General features: G+C 42.9%; 1 protein-coding gene across 1 annotated transcript in view; it reads left to right on the forward strand.

Moving 5' to 3' along the window:
* Positions 1-6,299: 6,299 nt before the first annotated feature.
* LOC116272456 (exostosin-1-like) overlaps positions 6,300-26,801 on the forward strand; it is a 64,944-nt gene continuing 44,442 nt past the window's right edge. Inside the window, exon 1 of the mRNA XM_031661219.1 lies at positions 6,300-6,318. The gene's annotated coding sequence lies outside the window, so the exon portion shown is untranslated. The remainder of the gene's footprint in view (positions 6,319-26,801) is intronic.

The raw sequence follows: 26,801 nt of genomic DNA on the forward strand, positions 1-26,801 counted from the left end.
TTCATTTGAAATCAGCAGTGCTTCAAGGTTGGGGGACATTGTTTCTTGCAACAGGGGTAGCAACATCACCTCATTGTTTTCTTCCTTTGTCTCTCATAGTAAAATGAGTATTTTTCTGAATCTTACAAGTAATTCATGATCCAAAGGACTATTAGATTTGATTTTTTGGAACTACATTATTAAAAGTACTACTCACCTGACATTACCTTATTTCAGAGAGATATATATGTGTGAGTGTGTGTGTGTGTGTGTAAATGTAAATATGAGGGAAAATGAATGTTTATGGCCAAAGAATTTGAGCTCCACCCTTCCTTTTCAAATAGAATCTATTAAAATTTAGCTTAGTTCAATAGGATTATTTAAAAATCAGGAATAGCATTTATATGCTAGTGGTTATTGTGTTTGACATTAAGATGTAGATAGTATAAAGTGATATGTTATATTGAGAATGGGCTTTGTTCCTGCTACATCATCCTTCAGTAAAAGCTAGTATTGCCAGAAAAAGAAGGAAATTTACTAAGTGTGTTTTATTTGAATTTCCAGGCATAGTTTAGGACAAGAAGGTGGATACTTTGGAGGATTTAAAAAACTTCTGGTAATTGACTTCATCATGCGCTCGAGACCAGAACATTCCTGTGCATCCTGGAGTCAGAGAGTTGACCTGTCTGCCAGCCCCTTAGCCAGCTCTGAGTTGGAGCTGAGCTTACAGTTTGTCCTTCCAATCCTCCGCGCCAAAGAAACACATCACTATTTATGGGCAAGATCAAGCTTCACCACCTATTGGAATTTCTGTTCCAGTGTTAGAGATTGGCACATTGGTTTTCTTTCATTAAATTCTTCCTCATTGTGAATATGGAGGCAGGCTTGGGCAGGCTCATTGGGGTTCACAGAGCAAACTGGAGGACGTGGGTCTGGAGAGAAGCCTCGTCTGCTAAAGCGGGGCAGACACTGGGTGGGGGCCTGTGGGTGCTGGCGGGAAGTCCAGCCCGCCAGGCAGAACACACGCAGCAGGGAACATAGAGTTGTGCAAAAAGTGAGATTTTTGGCAAGCACTTGGCTCTGGGGAGGTCCTGGAGGCCCCAGGCCAGGTGAGTGGAGAAAGTCCAGGAGGCAACCTGTTGAGGACTGGCTACTCCATGTCAGCATTAATGTGGCCTGGCAGTGGGTATCAGGCCCTGCTCTCTGGGCTGGAATTTTGGCAGGACTTCAACATTTGTTCCGTAACGTGTTTTCATCGTAACATACCCCTTGGTAGTGAGGATGTGTGGAAGAATATATATAGCCTCTTCCTACCTCTACTGCAGATACTGCCGGCGCTGACTTGTCTCATGCCTCTAATCCCAGCATTTTGGGAGGCCGAGGTGAGAGGATTGCTTGAGCCCAGGACCTCAAGACCATCCTGGGCAACATAGTGGGACCTCGTCTGTACAAAAAAAAAGTAGCCAGGCATGGTGGCATGTACTGCAGTCCCAGCTACTCAGGAGGCTGAGGTAGGAGGATTTCTTGAGCCTGGTAGGTTGAGGCTGTGGTAAGCTATTGTGCCACTGCACTCTGGCTTGGGTGACAGAATGAGACCTTGTCTCAAAAAATAATAATAATAATTAAAATTAAAAAAAGAAGCTGACCAGCCATGTTGGCTTCAATGATTGCCACACCATCCCTGAAAAACTGTGGCCTGGGAAATATGATGATGTGCTTGGGGCTTGTACTTAGATCACATGCTGCCCCCTAGGAGTGATGATCAGTCCCACCTAAGCCAAATGAACTGAGTGGCTCCCCATAGGGGAATGGGTGAGAGAAAGGAGGATAGCAATGACCTAAGGTAGGAAGCCACAGGGATGCCACATACAGAGGGTTGCAGCTGAAATCGCCTTAGCCTCTCTTGATGAGGTTGTTTACCCCGGTGTAGGGGTTTACTTGGAGAAAAGAATGAATGAACATGCTGGTGGCTGGTGGTGATCCCTGGAGCCAAGTTCCTGAGCCTGGACTGTAAAGTAAGGACTTGGTGTCTGGAACAAGGGAAACTCCAGCTGTAAGAAGCTGAGACAAATAATTAAAGGCACTTACGGCATTAGTCATGTGCTGAAGCCCTCAATATTGAACCCAAGTTTCTCATGGCTTCTCTATTAGAAGTAAGCGGATTTCTAGAACCGGGGGTTGAATTAAACTTACGGATGAGGTGGTCATGCAAGCTCATATGATGAAACACATAAATGGTGGTGTTCATACACATTGACCATTACCAGATTGGTTGGTTGATAGGTATGCTTATGTTCAGAAAAACAGCCTCCGAACTGCAAAAGAGCTTTTTAAGGAATAAAAGCAAGGAACGGAGAGGGTGGAGACAAAAAGGTATTGAGAAGTGGGTAGATCTGAAGGAGTCACAGTCTCTTTGAAAATTGGTAGGAGGTTATCAAGGCTTTCATCTCCAAGTTTCCAATCCAGCCAGGTTGTTGATGACTAAAAATCATTTTCTGTGACCATTTGCTGTTTGGTGGAGTGTTTGGAATGAGCTAGTTAATCCCAGTCCAATTCATAATGGGCTGGTAGCCAGTTCACACAAACCACCTTGAAAATCCACACTAATTGGTTTGTCTCCATGGAATAGCCAAAAATGGAATTGCCCATGGATGGACGTTTTCTTCTACCCACCCCGTTCTTTCATCTCTCCTCTCCCCACTCCTACCACTACCTCTAGCAGGAGTGATTTTACATTTAAATAGCATCCTTTTCCCACTCATTTTCCTGCGCTATAAATTTCCTCAAGCTTTTTTTTTTTTTTTTTTCCTAAGATGGAGTCTCGCTCTGTTGCCCAGGCTGGAGTGCAGTGGTGCAATCTTGGCTCACTGCAACCTCTGCCTCCCGGGCTCAAGCAATTCTTTTGCCTCACCTCCTGAGTAGCTGGGACTACAGGCACGCACAACCATGTCCGGCTAATTTGTGTATTTTTAGTAGAGACGAGGTTTCACTATGTTGGCCAGGCGGGTCTTTAACTCCTGAACTCGTGATCCACCCACCTCGGCCTCCCAAAGTGCTGGGATTACAGGTGTGAGCCCCTGCACGCAACTTCCTCAAGCTTTCTTTTTAAAAGAAGGAGTGGCTTAGAGGCAAGGAAAGTAAACTGAATGTCCTTGAGACATTTTCAGAGTCACCGATGTTTTTAGAGTTGGTCTTATGGCCAAGAGTAGCAAGAAAGAAAGGTATCTGTGAACAGAACAAAATGCACTTCATTTTTTTTGTTGTTGTTGTTGGAAGGCCAGGGAAGCAAATTCCTAGACAAAGATTCATACAACCTGAAAATAATTTCAGACAGATCTACTGACACAAACTTCTAACAGCTCACAGAATCATCACCAAGAATGGCTAATGATGCACTACTGGGAGCTACCAACAATGGATAAAATTTTAGGTTTCTGTAACTTTGATAGCTGGTTCCTGCATAAATCATTACACTTTACACCTGTACAGTCAGTTCTGTGCCATCCCCCACTGTCCCTGAGCTTGGTTAATTCTCTGGGCATTTCTAAGGGCAAGTGGGATTGATAGCGTTTGCTCCATTTTATAAACAACCTGTTCAGTTGACTGGCTGGGCAGCCAGTAGCTCATTACAGCACGTTTGGGTTGTGGAGCTGGTTAGAGTCCTGGCTGTGTTCTTCACCAGCTGTGTCACCTTGGTCAGCCGCTTAACTTCTCTGTGCCTCAGTTTTTATCAGTTATCTCTGAGATGAAGTCTCTGCTTAATTGAAAATTATATTTTGAATTAAAAATATTTTTAATATTTTTTAGATTTTAATAATTTAACTTTTTGTTTGTTTGAGACTGAGTCTCACTCTGTTGCCCAGGCTGGAGTGCAGTGCCGCAGTCTCAGCTCACTGCAACCTCCACCTCCCGGGTTCAAGCGATTCTCCTGCCTCAGCCTCCCAAGTAGCTGGGATCACAGGCACGTGCCACCATGCCCGGCTAATTTTTGTAGTTTTCGTGGAGATGGGGTTTCACCATGTTGGCCAGGCTGGTCTCAAACTCCTGACCTCAAGTGATCTACCCACCTTGACCTCCCAAAGTACTGAGATTACAGGTGTGAGCCACCACTCTTGGCCTAACTTCTTGTATGTTGAGAATTTATGTAAGAAAGACAAGCCTCCATGAAATGATAAGCTCTAATATCCTCTTCCTTTATTAATGTGATATTGCTCACCCCCTTCTCCCTTCAACTGATGGTAAATTAAAGCAATATAACTCAGTGTAAATATTTGTCAACCCTAGATGCATTTCTAGACGTTCAGTGGGTGAAGACACCTGTTTATTTACACGATTTATACAATTAGCGCCGTCATCTTCAGACAGGATGAATATTGTAACACAAGCAGTTATGCTACGAGTCTTGACAATCAGAAATAAATAATCTTATCTATAACTACATTTGTCTGTAGAATGAGGAAGATAGGGAACAATATGTGTGAAATTCTCCAGCCCCTGCAGGTTACAAGAAGGATGAAGGAAATAAAGCTCTCAGTAAGTATAAGATAAAAGGAAGTCATTTCTAAGTAAGCCCACTGAATGTTTTTCTCGCTCTATAATCACAAAGTCTAGGTACCACTGAATGGAAGATGATCTCATAGGCTCCTCTTTACCACTGGTTAAAAGTAAGGGAGACCAACCTGGGCAACGTAGTGATACCTCATCTCTTCAAAAAACCTTTAAAAAATTAGCCAGGTTTGGTGGTGCACACCTGTAGTCCCAGCTACTCTGGAGGCTGAGGTGCGAGGATTGCTTGAGCCTGAGAGATCAAGGCTGCAGTGAGCCGTAATTACACCACTGCATGCCAGCCTGAGCAACAAAGCAAGACCCTGTCTCAGAAAAGTAAAGGAGGTTTTGTTTGGGTCTTCTGGCCTCGAAAAGTCTAGTAAGTGGGAAGTGAAATTTACAGAGGATTCAAGCAAAATCAGTAAGTGTTTGTAGGGAGTCAGTCAGCTCATCTCAAACACTCCTGGCTCTGAGATGTTCATTTGGGCTTCTGTCATGGTAATTAATTTCTGATGCAGATAAATGAATACTAGTGTTATGAACTCTATTTTTTTTTAAAAACAGCTTCTACTTTTTTGAACAATCTGTGTATCTTTGGAGAAGAAGAAGAAAGTAGAGATTATCTAGACCAAGCTTGTCCATCCCACAGCCCTTGTGCCACATGCAGCCCAGGACAATTTTGAATGTGGCCCAACACAAATTCACAACTTTCCTGAAGCATTATGAGATTTTTTTTTTTTTTTTTTTTTTGAGGCAGAGTCTCGCTCTGTCGCCCCGGCTGGAGTGCAGTGGCGCAATCTCGACTCAGTGCAAACTCCACCTCCTGGGTTCACGCCAATCAACTGCCTCAGCCTCCCGAGTAGCTGGGACTACAGGCGCCCGCCACCACACCTGGCTAATTTTTTTGTATTTTTAGTAGAAATGGGATTTCACCATGTTAGCCAGGATGGTCTTGATCTCCTGACCTTGTGATCTGCCCGCCTCGGCCTCCCAAAGTGCTGGGATTACAGGTGTGAGCCACTGGGGCCGGCAATTTTTTTTTTTAAAGATCATCAGCTATCGTTAGTGTTAGTGTATTTTATGTGTGGCCCAAGACAATCCTTCTTCTTGCATTCTGGCCGAGGGAAGCCAAAAGATTGAATACCCTGGTCTAGACTGTCCCAATAAAAGGCATGCAAAACTTAGTGACAGTGCTGTGTGTGTAAATCACTGGATAAGGTCAAGGATACTTTTAATTTAGGGAGAAAGAAAAGTGTGTAAACTTGTTCCTTAGTCTGGGAAAGAATTAAGTCTTTTTAAAAATTTTTCCAATTTTTGTGTTTTTGTTGTTGATTTGCAATACGTGCTTTAAAAATTTTTCTTAACATGTTTTTGCTGGTACCTATTTCTCAGCATTGCTCCTCTCCCTTTTGAGAGGAGAGAGTAGGTATAGAATTGTCTTGCTAATATGTCAGTGCAGGAAAATTCCATACAACCTGTTGCCTATGGAAGAGGTTGGAATGAATTACAGCAGGTGATGGGTTAACTGGTAGCAGAAACCTTTTCTGCAACATGTAAACAACTTCATCCTTTTGAAAATTGGGTCCAGGTAGTAAAAGCTTGCAGTGATTTATGCTGACTGGGCTTAGGGCTCCTCATATGCATATATAAAATACCGCTGGGCTCTGCGGGGCTTCTTAAAGAACTACGTTAGCTCTGCTCCTTCCACCTTCTTCCTCAGCCTGCGTTACTGACATATCTGAAGTGCCCGTGAGAGGAAGGAGCCGGATGTGGAGCCATCTGGAGCCGGGCAGGGTAAGCACAGGGCAAGCATCTGCTGGAAACTTTGCAGAGATATCTAGTGCGCTGATTTACTGTCCTTTGGGGAGTCCATGTACAGAACCCAGACTCATGAGGAAACTGGCGTCTAGCAAAGGTGGGGGTACACAATTGTGCTTGATTATCAGGACATATGATAAGTCTGTCTAGTCATGTACTCTGTGCCAAATTGTAGATTTCTTATTTGGCCCACATCAGCCATCTGCCAGCAAAACCAAAGCAATACAAAAGTGTCACAACAACAAACAACCAAAATGCAAAAAAAAAAAAAAAAAAAAAAAAAAGCCCTAGACTTAACATACTGATATCAAAATATACAGAGTCACTTTGAAATAAAACAGTGCTTCTGAGAATATAGAAGTTAAGAGCATGCACTTCGGAGTCAGACCACTACGGTTCCAATCTGGCCTCTAGTGCATAGTAGCTGTGTGTCTGGGGGCAAGTCACTTATCCTCTCTGTGTACTTGTTTTCTGCTCTGTAAAAAGAGGATGATACTAATAGGACTTGCCTTTTAGAGTTATTGTGAGAAATAAGTGAAGGTTGTATATGTAAAAAGTTTAAAATAGCATCTGGAAAAATAAGCACCATATAATTTTGTGTTTGTGTTTTCTGTGGAGTACATGAGTATGCATCAAAGCTAACAACGCCCACTGCCCTGTCAGTCAAATACCTTTGACCATATCACTTCCCTTCCTTCCTCTGCCAACACCTCCACCACTCCCACCTGGACTGGCTTAGTTTCCATTGTTCCTTGAGTGTGTCCAGAATGTTGCAACTTGGGGCCCTGCATACACGCTTTCCATTTCCCGAATTATTCTTCCCACAGCCCCTTTTAGGGAGCTGGCTTCTCTTCTGTCCTCAGCCCTCAGTTTCAGTGTCACTTCTTCAGAGAGGGCATTTCTGAGCACCCCATCTTCACTGAGATGCTACCGTCCACCCATAAGCATTCTCATGCCCACCTGTTTAGTTCCGTGTCACAATTTGTAGCCACAGATGACTTGCATTTGCAAGCCACAGTCTCCACGGACCACATCCCATTCCTGTCTGATTCCCCACTGTAGATCTAACATCCAATTCCAGCAGTGCCTGGATGGAGTGAGCACTCAGTAAACATTGGTCCACAGTAAGAATGAGTGACTCACTGACTACTGAAGGAGGTGCTTTTATAGAGTGGATTCAATATATTTCTCCCTTCTGAGGTGGTCAACCCTGATCCCTCCTAATCCCACCAGTCTCCACCCCTTTTATTTACATTGTCATAGGAATGAAAGAGAAGCTAAGGAAATAATCAAATACCTCTTTTAGAGATGAGGTGCAGCCTCACCTTCCACATTTGGGTATCTCTTTAACTCTTTGGTAGGGGGCTATAGAGGAGGAAGCAGGGCCTATTCTTTCCCAACTGGCTGGTTCAGTGAGGACGTTTGCCATGTGGATGTGCCCCATCTACTGGTTAAATTGCATGGTTGCATTCTTAATGATCATAATGCCCTGTACAATTAACACTGTCCATTCAGACTGGTGAATAGCAGCTGAGACTGTGCTAGAGTTTGTATCATACTTTATTATCCTGCTGGCAACAAAATTAACCATAAAGTGTGATTTGTTTACAGAGCGCATGATTGAACATCTCTAGTGTCTAAATTTTCATCAGTATTGTACAAATTCTGTTGTGTGGGTTTTGAAAGTTTGAAGCTGTAAAGTTTCACACTAATGTCCGCGGCTTGAAATTTATAGTTTAACATCAGTTTTCACCATTTGGTTTGTCTGCTGTGTACATTATGTTCACCAGATTTGCATCATTTAGAGATTACCTTCTCTGCAAGATGTCTCAGAGATATGAGCACCACAACCATTTTTTGGTCTTCTCTTAAGGATCTGGGTTTTTAAGACAAAAACTTCAAGGCCGGGTGCAGTGGCTCCCATCTCTAATCCCAGCACTTTGGGAGGCTGAGGTGGGTGGATCACTTAAGGTCAGGAGTTCGAGGATAACCTGGCCAGCATGGTGAAACCCTGTCTCTACTAAAAAGTACAAAAAGTAGCTGGGTGTGGTGGCATGTATCTGTAATCCCAGCTACTCAGGAGGCTGGGGCACAAGAACAACCTAAACCTGGGAGGCAGAGGTTGCAGTGAGCCAAGATCGTACCACTGCCCTCCAGCCTGGGTGACAGAGCAAGACTCTGTCTCAAAAAAAAAAAAAAAGAAAAAAAGAAAAAAAAGAAACTTTAGGGAGCAGATGGCATTTCCATGCTCTCCTTTCATACATACCCCCTAAAATCGGGACTTAAATTGCCTATAAGGCTCAGTAAGTAAATTGGAGAAGATAGACTTTATCAGCTTACTTAAAGAAACATAATTATTTTAAAATGATAAACTGGTTCCTGTGTTGATAAATGTTTTATATCTTAGCTTCTATGTCTGAATGCCCTGTGTAAATTATGAATTAGCTAGTAAACGGACTTCACAAAGGATGCTCAGTGGGGCCTGTCAACCAAGAGCTAAGTGGGTAGCATTTCTGACATTCTGCTGCATTTTAGCTGTTGTTGCATTGGGGATGTAGATGTCTGTGGTCTCATTGTTAGGGCTGAAAGGTATGTTTCCATGAGGACTCAGCAGAGTAATAGTTCCAGTGGGTAGATGAAGGCCAGATGATTTGGAAAGAAGCTCAAAGTGTCCTGTGTCAAGTTTGGATAATTTTATAGCCCACATAAAACATTTCATATTGAAGTCAAATTGTTAGTCCCTATTTGGACTAATGACAGCTGCTTATTTGGACTAAGAAAGCTGCTTCCAGCATCTGAGATGAGTTGTATCTGACCTTTAGCCTCTTTACCTGTAGACCAGGGGTTACTAACTCAGGTGCCTACAGGGGTCAGGTAAGTGATGTAATAAATGAATCAAGCCAGCTCAGCTTCTGCTAATTTGCCATAAGGGAGTCCAGCAGGTCCAGTGCTACCAGATCTTCCCATTTTTCATGAGATGCCTGAAATCTGGATTTTGGCATGAAATCTCATGATTTGAAAATGTTGCCAATTGAGTTAAGAAAAATGTTTAGATTTAGTAGGAACTAAACCAAATATATCTGCCACAAGGATACTGCTTGTGATTCTCTGATTTGTAGCTGCAGATAGTCCCTGGCAAAGATTATCTATGTAATAGATAATCTTTCCTTTACAAAGGACATACTGAATCACCAATTATTTGAAATAGATTTAGGGGGCACAAGTGCAGTTGTCCTACATGGACATATTGCATAGTGGCGGAGGCTGAGCTTTCAGTTTGCCCATCATCTGAATAGTGGACATTGTACCCAATAGGTAGATTTCTTCTCTCATCCCCCTTCCACCCTCCCACCTTGAGGAGTCTCCAGTGTCTGTTCTTTCACTCTGTATGTCCATGTATACCCACTGTTGAGCTCCCACTTCTAAGTGAGAAGATGCAGTTTTTGGTTTTCTCTTTCTGAGTAATTTCACTTAGAATAATGGCCTCCAGTGGCACCCATGTTGCTACAAAAGACATGATTTCATTTTCTTTCATTTATTTTTTGAGACAAGAGTCTTGCTCTGTTGACCAGTCTGGAGTGCAGTAGCATGATCTTGGCTCACTGCAACCTCCGCCTCCCAGGTTCAAGCGATTCTCCTGCCTCAGCCTCCCGGATAGCTGGGATTACAGGTGCCCACCACAATGTCCGGCTAATTTTTGTATTTTTAGTAGAGTCGGGGTTTCATCATGTTGGCCAGGCTGTTCCCGAACTCCTGACCTCAAGTGATCTGCCCACCTCAGCCTCCCAAAGTGCTGGGATTACAGGCGTGAGCCACTGTGCCCAGCCTCATTTTCATTCTGTGTGTGTGCATGGCTGAGTTAGTATCCCATGGTATATACATACATACCACAATTTATTTAATCCAGTCATCCATTGATGGACACTTTTCATGTTGAAAAGATGTTAAGTAGTATGTATATGCATATAATCAAAATATATGTTCAGTAAAACCAAAAAGCTTCGAAAGTAACACAATAGACAGTAATATCTCAGAAGAATAAGGTTACTAGGCACATTTCACTGTTGAGTATTTTTCTTCTGGCTCTTGCTTATGATGGAAAAACCCACAAACAATATATGTGTATACATCATGAACATGCATTCAGTTGGGTGTTTTATATCTTTAACTTGTACTACCCTACAAGGATTTACCTAACATACCCATCTAGAAGAATCCCCCTCATGCCCATACCACACTCTCCAGATTTCCAAATCAGGAGTAGTGAGAAGATCATGAAATCATCTCTCAATTACTGTTTTCTTCTTTTAAAAATACATTTATATTGTGTAGTTGCTACAGTCTCCACTTAGCCTCCCAAAGGGAAGGTTTTGAACTAGTGGCTGGGTTTTGTGCCTCTGTTTTTGAACACTAAGTTATAAGACACACCTCAGAGATGTGTGTTTGCTTCCAGACCGTGAAAATAAAACAAAGAGCACAATAAAGCAAATCACATGATTTTTTTTCCAGGTTTCCAGTACATATAAAAGTCATATTTACACTATACTGTAGTCTATTAGGCATGCAATAACATGTCTTTAAAAACCTCAATATATATACCTTAATTTAAAAATACTGCTTAAAAAGTACTTGTGATCATCTGAGCCTTTGGTGAGTCATAATCATTTTGCCGGTGAAGGGTGTTGCCTTGTTGATGGCTGCTGGCTGATCAAGTGGTGGTTGCTGAAAGTGAGAGTAGCTGTGGCAATTTCTTTCTTTCTCTCCCTCTCTCTCTCTCTCTCTCTCTCTCTCTCTTTCTTCTGTTCTTTTCTTTTCTTTTTTTTTTTTTGTCTTGCCCTGTCACCCAGGCTGGAGTGCAATGGCGCAATCTCAGCTTACTGCAACTTCTGCCTCCCAGGTTCAAGTCATTCTCCTGCCTCAGCCTCCAAGGTAGCTGGGACTACAGGCATATGCCATCATGTCCAGTTAATTTTTGTTTGTTTGTTTGTTTCAGAAGAGATGAGGTTTCACCATGCTGGCCAGGCTGATCTCGAACTCCTGACCTCAAATGATCTGCCTGCCTCAGCCTCCCAAAGTGCTGGGATTACAGACATGAGCTACTGTGCCTGGCTGGCAGTTTCTTAAAATAAGGCAACAGTGGAGTTTGCGGCAACAATTGACTCTAACCTTTCATGAAAGACTTCTCTGTAGAATTCAATGCTGTTTGATAGCATTTTACCTACAGTAGATCTTCTTTCAAAGTTGGACTCAATCCTCTCAACCCCTGCCACTGCTTTGTCAACTAAATTTATGTAATATTCCAAGTCCTTTGTTATCATTCCAACAATGTTCAAAGCATCTTCATCAGGAGTAGATTCCATCTCAAGAAACCACTTTATTTGCTCATCCATAAGAAGCAATTCCTCATCCATTCAAGTTTTATCAGATTGCTGCAATTCAGTCACATCTTCAGGCTCCACTTCTAATTCTAGATCTCTTGCTATTCCTACCATATCTGCAGTGACTTCTTCTGAAGTCCCGAACCCCACAGAGTCATCTATGAAGGTTGGAATCAACTTCTTCCAAACTCCCAATAATGTTGATATTTTGACCTTCTCCCATGAATCATGAATGTTCTTTATGGCATCTAGGATCCTTTCCAAAAGGTTTTCAATTAACTTTGCCAGATCCATCAGAGGAATCACTATAGCCTTATAAAATGTATTTTTAAAGTAACAATACTTGATAAAATTACTGTTGTTGTTTTTTTTTGAGTCAGTTTTGTTCTATTGACCAAGCTGGAGTGCAGTGGTGCTGTCATAGGTCACTGTAACCACAAACTCCTGGTCTCAAGTGACCCTCCTGCCTCAGCTTCCTGAATATCTGGGACTACAGGAGCATGCTGCCATGTGGGAGTTTTTTTTTTTTTTTTTTGTCGGTGGGGAGTCTTGCCATGTTGCCCAAGCTGGTCTCGAACTCCTGGGCTCAAGCAATCCTCCTGCCATGGCCTTTCAAAGTGCTAGAATTATATAGGATTATAGGTGTGAGCCACCATGCCTAGTCTGGCTGAATTTTTTGATTGTAGAGATGAGGTCTTACGTTGCCCAGGTTGGTCTTGAACTCCTGGCCTCAAGCAGTGCTCCCACTTTGACCTCTCAAATTGCCAGGATTACGGGCATTAGCCACTGTGCCTGGGCCCCAAATTACTTCTTGATCTATTGGCTGCAGAATGGATGTTGTGTTAGCAGGCATGAAAACAACATTAATCTTACACATCTCCATTAGAGCTCTTGGGTAACTAGGTGCCTTGTCAATGAACAGCAATATTTTGAAAGAAATTTTTCTTTCTAAGCTGTAGGTCTCAACAGTAGGCTTAAAATATTCAGTTAACCATGCTGTAAACAGATGTGCTGTCATCTAGGCTTTGTTGTTCCATCTATTTATAGAGCACAGGCAGAGTAGATTTAGCTTTAAAGCTAAAGATACAGCTTTTAAGTTAATTCTCAAGGGTCCTAGGATTTTTGGAATGGTAAATGAGCATTGGCTTCAACTTCAAGTCACCAACTGCATTAGCCTCTTACAAGAGAGTCAACCTGTCCTTCCAAACTTTTATACCAGTCATCGACTTCTCTTCCCTAGCTGTGAAAGTCATAGAAGGCATCTTCTTCCAGTATAAGGCTGTTTCATTCACATTGCATGTCTGTTGTTTCATATAGCCACCTCATCAATGATCTGATGGATAACTTGCTGCAGCTTTTAGATCAGTACTCGCTGCTTCACCTTGCACTATTATGATATGGAAACAGCTTCTTTTTTTAAAGCCTCATGAACCAACCTCTGCTAGGTTCAAACTTTTCTTCTGCATCTTCCACATTTCTCTCAGTCATCATAAAATTGAAAAAGCCTTACTCTGGATTATGCTTTGACTTAAGGGAATGTTGTGTATGGTTTGCTGTTCTAGGCAGACCACTAAAACTTCTTCCAAACCAGTAATATAGCTGTTTCTCCCTCTTATCATTCATGTGTTCACTGGAGTAACCCTTTTAATTTCCTTCAAGAACTTTTCCTTTGCATTCATGACTTGGCTGTTTGGCATGAGAGGCATAGCTTTCAACCTGTTGTGCCTTTCAACATTCCTTCTTCACTAAGCTTAATAACCTCTAGCCTTTGATTTCAAGTGAGAGATGTGGCCAGTTGCAGTGGCTCAAGCCTGTAATCCCAGCACTTTGGGAGGCCGAAGCAGGTGGATCACCTGAGGTCGGGCGTTCGAGACCAGCCTGGCCAACATAGTGAAACCCCATATCTACTAAAAATACAAAAAATTATCCAGGCATGGTGCTGGGTGCCTGTAATCCCAACCACTCAGGAGGCTGAGGCAGGAGAATCGCTTGAACTTGGGAGGCGGAGGTTGCAGCGAGCCGAGATCACATCATTGCACTACAGCCAGAGTGACAGTGCAAGACTCCGTCTCTAAGTAAATAAAGTGAGAGATGTGTGACTCTTCCTTTCACTTGCACACTTATAGGCCATTGTAGGGTTATTAATTGGCCTAATTTCAATATTTTTGTGTCTCAGGGAACAAGGAGGCCCAAAGAGAGAGAGAGACAGGGGAAATGGCTGGTTGGTAGCGTAGTCAGAACACACACATTTTTCAAGTTCACCATCTTAATATGGGTGAGTTTTGTGACATCCCAAAACAATTACAGTAGTAACATATCAAAGAGCATTGATCACAAATCACCCTAACAGATACAATAACAATAAAAGTTTTGAAATATTATGAGAATTACCAAAATGTGATACAGAGACAGAAACTGAGCACATGTTGTTGGAAAAATGATGCCGACAGACTTGCTTAGGGTTGCCATAGACCTTCAATTTGTTAAAAACAAAAACAAAAACTCAAGATCTGCAAAGTGCAGTAAAGTGAAGCTATGCCCATATTTACAACTAGCTGAGCAGACCTGCCACTTAGTTTGGTTTTTTAGGTTCAAGATGATTTCCGACAACTTTACATGTGCTTAGCATCCTGTCAAAGCAAAGGAGAGAGAGGATATGACTGCTTTATCTTACCCAGAATGCAGCAATCAGAAAACCTATAAACAAGCCATTTTAATATCAGCATAGCATACATATAAGTTCTGTGTTTTAAGGGTTAGTGGTTCATTATTTGAATTACTCATTGCAGTGGGAACCAAAATATTTTCAGTGCTCATTACTTTGAAAGATTTCGTTTATACCTATTTCTCTGTATGACATCAAAACTACTGGCAAACAATGCAAGTGAAGTTCAGCAGCATCTACTTCACATTCAGAGGGCTATGTTCAGGTTCTAGTTATGCTTCTCTGGCTATATAACTCTGGGAAAATTATCACACTTCTGTCAACCTTGGTGTGCAGCGGTGAAATGGGACCATAGTATTAGTGTTACAGATTGTGACACTTAGAACGCGATACTGCATGTAATTAGCATGGTGCTTGGTGCATGAGTGTGCTCTCAACAGTGTGGCTGTTATATCATCATTATCATTGTTATTTCTACATGTTAAGGTACTGTTTTATAAACATGTTTCGTATTATTGGCCACAAGTCTTTCCTTTAACGCTTACCAGCAGCTTTCTTTTTCTATGCAGGACTTTGATTTAAAGATGAAAAACGTATTTGGTGGTCTTTAAATAGGTGTGTGTGTGTGTGTGTGTGTGTGTGTGTGTGTGTGTGTGTGTCTTCTCCCCCTACTGCCCTTTCCAACTTTTTCTTCCAGTTTTTTCTAAGAGATTAGCAGCCTTAAAGATAGAGGTGGCAATGGTTTGGCCTCGTCTGCCCTCACAATATGATCTTTACTTTGCTGCATCGGAGCTTCCTGGGTAGGTCCTGTAATCCCTAAATTAGTCTAGGAGACAGATGGATGAAAATAGTGTCTTTGCTGGATGAAGCCAAGTTGTGGCTTTTCCTTTGTTCCCAGCTCCAATTCAAACTAATGCATTAATAACTTAAATTCCCTTGTTTACCTCTCTTACCTTAACAACTATTAGAATCAACGGGAAGGACTTGTCACCATAGCAGAAAGATGTCATCTCAGGGCTTCTCCTGGCCTGCAGGACCTCGGCCCAGGCCTCACAGTAGTCAGTACTTGAAGAAGGGCAGAGGCCAGGGCTCCTGGGCGTTCCTCCTGTGAGCAGCTTCCTCCCCTGGCTGTGCCATCCCGGCAGAAGCTCACTGCTACTTCATCATAAGGCTGCCTTTTTCTGCAATTAAGTCATTTCAGTATTTTCTATCATGGTTTTCCTTCACCCTAGAGATGCTCAATGTTAGGACAAAACACAGGCATTCAAGCTGCTCATAGCATTTAGGGAGTTAGGGAATTTGGCTTTTAATTACCATGAAAATGTGATTATTTAGAGACTCAGCACCATTTCTACAGAGTCTGTAGAATTTTGCGGTAATAGGAGAGGGGCTTATAAATAAGTGCTAAAAAGGTGAGTTGCCAGGTCTCCAGGGAAGAGCAGATAAGATGAACTAGAACAACTTTAAGTATCTTTCATTAACTCTAATCAAGTTGTTAAGGCTCTTTTCTGATGCAACTTTAGTGTCTGTAACATGGATCAACGTCTGTTGCCTTAGTTATTGCTTAGCAGGTATGTGGAATATGGAATGCTCTGATATGATCAATGTGTTTAACTGAATGACAGTGCTTATCCATCCAGACACATGATTCTCCTGCCTCAGCCTTCCGAGTAGCTGGGATTACAGGTGCACACCACTATACCCAGCTAATTTTTGTATTTTTAGTAGAGAGAGGGTTTCACCATGTTAGCCAGGCCAGTCTTGAACTCCTGACCTCAAATGATCTGCCTTCCTCAGCCTCCCCAAGTGCTGGGATCACAGATGTGAGCCACCACGCCCGGCCTCAGACATCCAGTCTTTAATCACACTCATTTTTCCAGGCAGCGTGGAGTCCTAACCTTTGTTTTGCAAACCATTCTATGGATTTAGTCTACATCACAGCAAGGATTTTTTATTTGGCCCACCATTGTATCCTGACAATAGAATGCCTGGTGCTCAGTAGGTACATAATAAGTGCTATTGGTAAATGGATGGATGGATGAATGAATGAAATCTCATTGTCTCCTACAGTATTTGTTTTATGTATCTTCCCAATTTTGTCCATATGACCTTAAAGATCTGCACACATAGTAGAGACTCCACAAGCTTATTAGGGAACTAAAAGTCATGTTATGGGTCTTGGCACCAAAGCCTCACGATGGATTGGGAAACTAAAAATCATATAAAGTCTTAGGAAGAGGTCTTGAAGTTTCTATGTTCCATTGGTGGTCCTGGCTTAGATAAATATAGCAAATGAACAGGAATTTATTTTTCACCTGCTCTATCAAGTCCCCAAGACCTGGAAGTAATGTGTGAGATGGAGCGGACCCTGGGAAAGATATTATCTCTTATTCAGAGCCACATAAAAGCTCTTTCCCCATGCCAGGCACGTCTTTGGTTAGAAGACATAACTTAGTCCAGTGCATTTCATAGTGGTTCTCATGGTGTCCCTGATGACACAGCTCATTTAGCTAGCCAATGGGACATCTCCAAAAAGCATTATGGAAAGGAGGCAGTGTGCAATTGTGTACAATAACTTAGGACCTGAAGTCACAATGCCTCAGTTCAAATTCTACCCACCTGCGTATTAAGTGAATTTAGACAAATTAGGGGTGATCCTCAATTTCCTCTTCTACAAAATGGGAGCTATAACTCTACTTACTTCATAGGATTGTTGGAAGAGCAAATGGCCAAATGGACATAAAGTGCTTTGCAGAGAGTTGGGCATGTAATAAGTTCTCAATAAATGTTAGCTAGAGTTTTGCCACCATTTTTATTCATTGAAGGAGTTTCATTGCAATCCTAAGCCAGTCCCTAGGGATGCCCTTCCATTCCAACTCTTTTCAGACTATACTGGGGCCCACGTTGTCCTCTGCCCTTTCAGCCCACATGACTTTGGCCCAGACTTTTACTACCAGGACCCAAACACAGTGCCCAAGAATGGCACCAATTATACTGCATATTGCTGTATATTATTTTATCCAGCACTGCGAAGGCCAACCTGAACTGCCCAGAAATCTTTGTTATACAGTGGTTTGGGGTGCATGCACCCTCCATACACAGGCATTAAATAAATTAAATAATGGGGTGTGTGTGTGTGTGTATGCATGCGTGCGTGTGTGTGTCTAGCTAAGTTACGCTGCTTTCTTAAATCATTTAAGCACACTTAATCTAATGGAACGTGGTAGGATTTCAGCAGCTTCTGAATAGAAGTTGGAGAGAAAAAAAAAAAAAATCCGAAACGTGGCACTAACTAAAACCCCCAAGCAGTTATTTAAGGCTGCTTAAGCACTTCTGTGGAAACTGGGCTCTGTTGAAGAAATAGCCACTCCTCTTACAGAATGAAACCTCACTTTTTTTTTTTTTTTTTTTTTGTCTTTTTAAAAATTCTTCCTTATATTTTTAGATTTTGGGTGAGAATGGGACTCTAAATCTATTTTCAAGCTTTCTTTTTCTTTCTCTGCTCACTCAGAATTATTCTTTTTATCTTGGTTCTGCCCCTGGTGATATCTTGGGTAAGTTACTTGACCTCTCCTGGCTGCTTTTTTTCATCTGGATATTTGGACTGGATGATCTTTGTGGTGCCTTCCCGCTGTTAACATTTGTTTGATTTTATGATTCCCTCCCTTGTTATTACAGAAAGCACAAGTGTTGTGCCTTAAGCATAAGATAGGAAAGCGTCCCTTGATCAAGTTGAAACATCTCTACTTTCTAAGTTCCAGGACTCTTAGTTTGAGCTTAGAGAGTTACTGTTGTTTCCAGGCAGTTTTTTGTGCGAAGGGTGGTTTGGGGTTTCTTTCTGTTTTTCTGTAGACCTTATTGGATATATGACCATTTGATCTTGGTAGATAATATTGTGTCTTGACACACACCAATGCTCTTACCTTTGGGGTGTTTTGGAAGCCCGCAGGCAGGGTCCTGAGGCTGCCTGAGTCACTGTTAATGAACCAAACTGCCTGAAATGCTCCAATGGTTGACTTTTGGCACTTGGCAGAAAAATCCTTTTCATGTTAGTTTCAAGGTTGTCAGATATCATTATCCCCAAGTATTAAAAATTTCAAAGAAAGGAGGCAGTGTGTTTGATTTATAGAACAGTTATCTAGCTTTAGCTCTGACTTGGCTTTGGAAATGGTTTTGCAAGCACTTGAAAATTAAATCCATTTTTTATGGCACTACAAGGTATTATCTCACAGCAAATGATAATTAAACACCTGTGAAATCAATTAGCCCTTTAAGCAGGGAAAAAAAGTTTTCCAATTATGTTTTCGCACCTCCAAAACTTTTCTAATTCCAAAACCAACACTTGTGGAGAGGGATATGGCCGACTGGCCGTTGCTGGGTTACCTTTCCATAAAGATTATCCCTAAATTTTGCTTAGCCTTAATCCTGAGGAAAGCAGTTTGTGATATCAGCATCCTTCCAAAGAGGCTGCAGTCGCCTTTGGAGCTGACTCTTAGCAGCTATCTATCTGACACACAGCGGAGCTGTCAGCGACTCAACAAAGGAAGTTACTCACTTTGTGTTTTGATGCCAAGTTTTACTTGACAGTTTATTTAAAAGCCAAGATACCTTAATGGAAACCAAGCAACAAGACATTCCATGTGACAGAAATGCTCTCCTATTAAGGGCCCCATAGCCAAGAGTTCTGAGCCATCTACATTACACAAATTCATACTCTAAAAGCAGACTGATTGGTTAATAGCTGAAACCTAATACAATGGAAAACTGGGACTCATGGCCGGCCGTTCAGCCCCATGGTATCATGTGTGTTTAATCACTGGCTTTGGTAACAAATTAGTTATTCCAGATGCTTCTTTTGGAAAATGATCTATACTTCTGAAGCAATAGATGGATTTTGGGTATATGCCATAACAATTTGGGAGTCAAAGAAGAGGCGAAAGAAGCATAACAATGCCAGGCCTTCGACATCTTCTACGTTTTACCTCATATGTACAAAAACTGTTCCAAGAAAATTTTTGCCTCATCCTTCCTAATATTCATAAATGCTTTAGTTATTAATTTGTGCAGGGTTTCATTGTATCACTTTACATAAACATCTCTAAAGATGCTCTTTCTTTAAGAAATTTCTTCTACAGGCATTTTTAATGGGCTCTTGCTTTCATAGCAGGTGGCATTTAGAGAACTTGAAGAATCATACCATTAACTAGAGAGAGAAGGCTAGCGTTGTATAAAACAAAGATGAAAGAAAACTTCTCCATATCCTTTTAGAAAATTGTCACATGAATTATCCCTGCAAACATTGCCAGCAGTTCGGACACTTTATGACCTGGGCTTTATAAACCCATGAGGAATGGGGTGAGTATTGAATAATCTGACATAGGTTCAACAAATATTTCCTGAAAGATTACTGTGGGCCAGGCATAGTACAGGGTCTGGGGTCACAGTGGTGAATAAGCACAGGAAAGCTCCTTCTCTCATTAAGTATATATTACATTTGGGGAGAAAGAAGGTAAGCCAGTAAAACAAACACGTGTGAATTCTGACCTTGGTAAATGCCAGGACAGAGATGAAACAGGGCAACAGAAAGGGAGTGGACGTAGCACCAGTTGGTCTGTGCTGGCCTCTCTGAGAAGGGGCTATTTGAATGCTTATAGGCAGCTTGAGAGAGATCCTGGAGAGGAATTCCAGGCAGAGGGCACAGCAAGTGCAAGTGCAAGAGATGGAAGTTAGCATTCTCTGCCAAGAAATTGAGAGCAGGACTTTGTAGCTGTAGATGGTGACTGAGGATGGGGCAGTCAGAGATGTGGGCAGAGGCCAGTCCTCATGGGACCCAGTCGGCCAGGGTGTAGGGCATGAATATTATTCTGCGTGCCAGGAGGAGCCCTTGGAGGGTGTTCAGACTGGGGGTGACATTTGAAAGGTGTCTTTGGCTGCTCTATAGACTATGGACTGTAGGAAGATACGATTGAACTCGTTCTGTTTAAAACTAGTAAGAAGCGGAGTATGGTTTCTGTTGCTCTGTTCGTGCATGCTTGAGCTGAAGGAGAAAAGGGTTTAAGGAGGTATAGGAAGAGGGGTGTGAGGAGACTCTGGTTGCCACTGAATTGTAAAATCCATGAATGAGCAGCTCCTGGAGGACTCTTGCTTCATGGCATCCCAGTGCTCAGAGTGCTACCTGACATGTAGGGCCTGCTCAGTACTCCTTTGTCCAGTGAGTAAATGTCAGGGCGTGAAGGCATCCTTTGGGCCATCTGGTCCACCTCTCCTCAATCCAGTGCTTAAATTTTCTTTCTGTCCCACAGCCTCTTTCCAGAATGAGAGTGCCAGGGAGCTAGCTAGCTCTATCTGCTTCTCAAAGGAACTGTGGGAAGCATGGCCAGCTGGAGGAGGAGGAGGGAGAGGTGACTCAGCTCCACAGACCATCTTCCCCAGGGCACTGTTGTACTTCTGCCAAAGGAAATGGCAGAATCTAGACTTGTGGGCCTCTCCAATCCCTAAGGACCCAACCTTCATGCAAAGATAATCCTGTAAATCAGTAACATGTGGCATCAAATCTTCAACCGTAACCCAAATTTTATGTCCCATGGATACAGCCATGTATCTATACATTTATGCATTCACATACCCGGATGGGAATGATTAAACTTTGCATAGACAACTAGCTTCATGCAGCATTCATAGTAAGTTGGGTGTTCTAGAATTTTTTGAGAATGTGCTATGTCAGCCTACACAGAGTTCTGAGGTCTTGTTTGTGTATTCGGTACCAGCGGCTCAGGAGTGAGGTGGCAGCCCTGACTGTCAAAGTCACAAGGCAGAGGCTAGTGATGCAGTGGTGGGAGAGGAAATGGGAAGGTGAGGTTGGTGGCACCAGCTGACCTTCCGTAAACTGTCATTGGATTCTCAAGATATTTTATAATCACTTAAGTGCAGGGGCCAGACAAAAGGATTAAGCACTGACAAGAATGCAGGACACAGGACAGGCTCTGCACAGTGCCTGCCCTGGGGGTGAGAATAGTAGGAATGCGAAATATCCCTCTAATCCAAGACCTGATCCAGGCTGGTCTTGCTGGAAAGGATATCTTGGATCAAGAAGGGAAGTGGTCAGAACATTGGTTCGAGCTCAATTTTCTGTGCAGGGAGAGGGAGTCATTGCTTTTTGGACTGGTGCAGGGTTTGTCATTGCAGAAGCCATGAGGATATTCTATAATTTTTTTTCTTCAGTTCAGACATGGAGGAAGGCCAGGAGAAGGTTCAGTTTGAACAGCACTGTGCATGCATTTAACTTTGATTTACAAATAACGCTATTTATCAGGGCTGGTGAAACACAAATTTTCCACCCTCCTCACCGTGCAGGGAGAAGATGACATTTTTAACAAGCTGCCAGACCTGTAGAAATAAAAACAGAGAAGGGATTTTAAAATGTACAATAGGAAGACTAAATAAATAACACGATTTTTCATTCCCCAAGTAAATTGGGCTTGGTGTAAGCATAGGAATGAACTCATCCTTGGAAGAACCCAGCATAATCAAGAGTTGGGCATGTGTTTGTTAAAGTGAAGATTGTTGTAATGAAGGGCTTGCATCTTATCTTTGTTATCTTGTTGCTTCCACAGCCCCTGTACACTTTAATGCAAATTGGTAGACACTGAGCACCTTACATTAATTTAACAACTCTTTTTCTGAGTGGTTACAGTAGGCCAGGCCTTAAGGTAGTTGTTGGGTCAACAGAAAGTAGGACCAAGGTCCTGTGTCCCGGAATCCAGGGGAAGGAAGATGAGAAAAATGCGCAACTTAGTACAGAGTGAGCAATAGAGAGTTAGCACAGGGTGCCCAAACTTCAGGGATCAGGGAAGGCTTCCTCTAGGCAACAGGAGTAGAAGTTAAGAAAAAGAAGGAAAGAGAGGAATGTAGGGAAGAAGTGCTCCCTCCACAGCCAGCCTCCTGGGACTCAGATTGTCCTAGGTGGGGAGCTGACACCCTTAGAACAGACACACTGCACTGTCTACCCCTATCCCGGTCTTCTCAGGCTGCAGTCCATACTTCCTGGCCCCATTCCACTTAACCAGTCCCATTGGCTTAGAGCCTCGTGAAAGGTAGTTAATGGTAAGATAATGACCTCAGGCTTCCCCATCACCACTGGGCCTGTGCATGCCCCTTCTGGACCCATTTATCCATCTGAGGTCACTGTTGCTGTTGGCTCTTTTATTGTTAATCCCCTCTTTCCCCCCTGCACCCCCTCCCTGCCACTTTACTCAGGTAACCCTTTATTTAGCATTTTCAAAAACATTTTGTTTCTAACCAGAGAATTTAGGCCCATGTGTCTTGGAATTGCATTTCTCTTGAGAAGAATTTTGGAAGTGGGTATTGCTGAGTATAAAAGCTGGTGCTGGGCAGGCACAGTGGCTCACGCCTATAATCCCAGCACTTTGGGAGGCCAAGGCAGGTGTATCACTTGAGGCCAGGAGTTCAAGACCAGCCTGACCAACATGGTGAAACCCCATCTCTACTAAAAATACAAAAATTAACTGAGCATGGTGGCACACACCTGTAGTCCCACCTACTTGGGAGTCTGAGGCACAAGAATCGCTTGAACCCAGGAGGCGGAGGTTGCAGTAAGCTGAGATCATGCCACTGTACTCCAGCCCGAGTAACAGAGCAAGACTCTGCTCAAAGGGGGAAAAAAAAGAAAAAACTGGTGCTGCAAAACCTCGCCTCTTTCAGAAAGCTACCTGAGATTAACATCACAGGCACGATGTATTAAATGTGTCTTATTTTCACCTTTGCTGGCGCCTCGTTTCTCTTTCCTCCTGGATAGGTTGAGAGATGACAGCCGGTCATGGATCCTGTCCTCCTTGCACAAACTGAACAAAACCTTTGACACTTCATCATCTGTAAACTGGGGCCAATAGCACCTATTCTCCATGATGGTTGTAAAAATAAGGCACAATAAAGAATACAGATTGGGCTGGGTGCGGTGGCTCACGCCTGTAATCCCAGCACTTTGGGAGGCCGAGGCGGGTGGATCACGAGGTCAGGAGATCGAGACCATCCTGGCGAACACGGTGAAACCCTTTCTCTACTAAAAATACAAAAAAATTAACCGGGCGTGGTGGCGGGCGCCTGTAGTCTCAGCTACTCAGGAGGCTGAGGCAGGAGAATGGCATTAACCCTGGAGGTGGAGCTTGCAGTGAGCCAAGAACGCGCCACTGCACTCCAGCCTGGGGGACAGCGCGAGACTCAAGAAAAAAAAAAAGAATGCAGATTGGGCAGCTCAGTGCCCCACCCACAGGAAATATTTAAAAAGTGGGGGTACTGTTGTTATTATAATTTACATCTGGCCAGGCATGGTGGCTCACGCCTGTCGTCTCAATACTTTGGGGACTGGGAAGGATGTGGGAGGATCACTTGAGGCCAGGGGTTCAAGACCAGCCTGGGCAACATAGCAAGACACTGTCTCTACAAAAAATTAAAATATAAAAAAAGTTTTAAAAATGTTGTTACTAATAGCTATCTTTTTTTTTTTTTTTAACTTACCTTTATATATTAGCCGCTGAGCTGTTATTTAATGAGCAGGAATTGAGATGGTCATCTTTTACCCCTCTTGAAGTATGAGGTACACCTGGTACATGTTGTGTTCATTAATAGACACAGGTAGCGATTACCACTTGGGCTAAGTTTAAGGTTCTGAACTGTCAGTAGACATTTAGCCTAAGGATGAGGGGTGGAGTTTAGAGTTGATAAGAGATTATACCCCAGTATGTTCAGACAAGATGTTTGAGTCCAAGGACTCTTCGGACTCCCTCTTCCCTGTGAAAGGCAGGTGTATCTTTCCACACGTCCCCAGGGGTTGTGAGGCTGTCATGAGATCCTGGGTAAGACAGTGAATGCCTCCCGTAGGGATTTCACGCCTCAGCCTCAGCCCACAAAATGTTACCTGCCTACCTTCCCTATGTTGAAATGGATTTTAAGTGGACATGAAAAGGAGACTGTCTTCTGTGGAAAGCCAAGAAGTGTGAAAGGGTGAATATAAATTCCTGGCCCTGGTTTTAGCCGTGTGTTGCTCTCTGCAGTCGACAGCTTGGGATCAGCAGCCTCAGACTGAGAAGTGTCACAAGGAAATACATTCTTAATCCTTGGCATGACTGGGGAGGAGGGGAGCGGTGTGGCAGTTCTAACAACAGGCAATGCTCAAAGCAAAAAACTGTCTTGAGTAAGGAATTGCACCACCTCCAAATAGCGAGTTCCTTCCTACTGGGGGACGCCGAGCATCCCTGAAGCTGCAGCCAACCTGGTCAGCCAGGCCCAGAGCCCAGCACTGCACGTTTGCATAGCTCGTTTGTACTTGCCTGACACTAGCATATATAGCAGCTCATTTATGTGCACAAAGACTCTGTGTAAGTAGGTGTCATGGAGAAACTATGGCTCCTTAAGTCCAGAGAATTCTCAAATACCCCAGGGACCTATACTTTTCCATATTCCGTGTTTTCAAGTGACCTAATTGAGATGGAACAGTGGCCAGTTGGACCCATTTTCCAGCTAAAAGATTAGCTCCCACTTATATATGTTTCTCAGTTCAAATCTTTGCCTTGGGCCAATCTCATACTATTGCATGCTGTAAACTTCAGAGTTTTCTCAAAAATAGCTGAAATTTGAGGCCAGGTATGGTGGCTCACTCCTGTAATCCCACCACTTTGAGAGACTGAGGCAGGAGGATTGCTTGAGCCCAGGCAGTCAAGACCAGCCTGGGCAACAAAGTGAGACCCCATGTGTACAAAAAGTTTAATAATTAGCTTGACATGGTGGCACATGCCTGTAGTTCCAGCTACTCAGGAGGCTGAGACAGGAGGAGTCCCTGAGCCCAGGAGGTCGGGGCTGCAGTGAACTGTGATCTCACCACTGCACTGCAGCCTGGGTGACAGAACAAGATCTTGTCTCAAAATAATAATAATAGTAATTGAAATTTTAAACTGTTAAACCTGTAAAGGCCAAGGAAGGGTCTAAGGCAACATGGTTAGTAAATAAATGACAGAGTACCTTCTTAAACTGAACTCCTGGTAGTGATCTGGGGTGAAGTTTTGAGTGGGAGAGAAACAGCCCTTTTAAATTGGCAACAAATAGCCCATGCTTGAAACTAGGTGAACTGCTTAGGACCTGGCTTCATAAGAAATGTCAGTTTCAGACACTGCATGTTGTATGGGCTGACCGAGAAGGCAATACGATGTGATGAAAAGAAAATGGGATTTAGAATCAGAAATCCAGGAGTTGGAACACAGGCTGCGTTGGAAGGGTTTTCGAGGTCTCTGAACTTAACTGCTTCTCTGTGAAGTTGGGTTATATAAAGTCCTGAGCACACCATTGGTAACATGTCATTCTTCTGCTTAAGCCCTTCAGTGACACCCTGATCACCTGCAAGGGATCATCTCTGAGCTCTAGGAGATGTCAAACAAAGGCTTCCTAGTGGGAACCCACCAGTAACAGCAGCCCGCACCCCCATGCCTTCCTCTCCCCAAACTGGGTGGTTTCTCTTACCTTGGTGCCTTTGTTCCTGCTATGCTGTCTCTACCCCCAGAAATTCCCATCGCCTCCTCTTACCGCTGTGCCTGGTTGCTTCTTGTTCATCCTTTAAGATTTAGCTCAGGGTCTCACTTCCTCCAGGAAGCCTCCCTGCCTACATGCGGCCATTACCACACGTCTCTCTATACCCCCCACCTCTACCTCATGTCCAATCCTAGCACTCCTCTCACTGACTAACCATCATTTGATAACACATGTTGTTTTACACAGGGTAGACATTCAGCTAATACTTGGTGAATGAATGAAAAAGGCACCTCCAGAGGTGCTCAAAGGATGTTAATTTTATTTCTCTCATCCCCATGCACTTTAGAGAACTACAACAGTCATAAATTATTTTTATTTTCTTTCTTTTTTTCTTAAGGGATGTGATTCAAACTTGGGTATAAGCAAAGATTAATTACTTATGAGGATGCGGACTGGAGGGAATAGATCAGCTGTAGATGTTAAGTTACTTTATGAATAAATACTTGAGACAAACTGAAAACATCATGGGGAGACAAGAATTGTGTGAGTACAGAGATGAGAGGCTGGATCACTTGTTTCTTTCCTATCGTCTTTGGTTAGCAAAAAGCAGGTTCACTTGGCAAATACGCGTGCTACAGAGAGATTGTGGGAGCCACACGAGGACCTGTGAGCACAGTGCACCAGCAACATCCTTGTCTACGTAGCTTTTGATAATAAGACAAAAGCCTTCAATTAGAAGCTGCTGTTCTATTGTGATTCACAGCTTCTATTTCCATTTTACTTTAAAGGGTCTGTTCCACATTTGTCTCTTGGCTCTGTCTTTGGGAATCTGGTGTAGTTTTCATTCTTTTTCATTGTTACTAGGGTTTTAAAAAATG

This window comes from Papio anubis, unplaced genomic scaffold, assembly GCF_008728515.1.
Source record: "Papio anubis isolate 15944 unplaced genomic scaffold, Panubis1.0 scaffold108, whole genome shotgun sequence".
Classification (NCBI taxonomy): domain Eukaryota; kingdom Metazoa; phylum Chordata; class Mammalia; order Primates; family Cercopithecidae; genus Papio; species Papio anubis.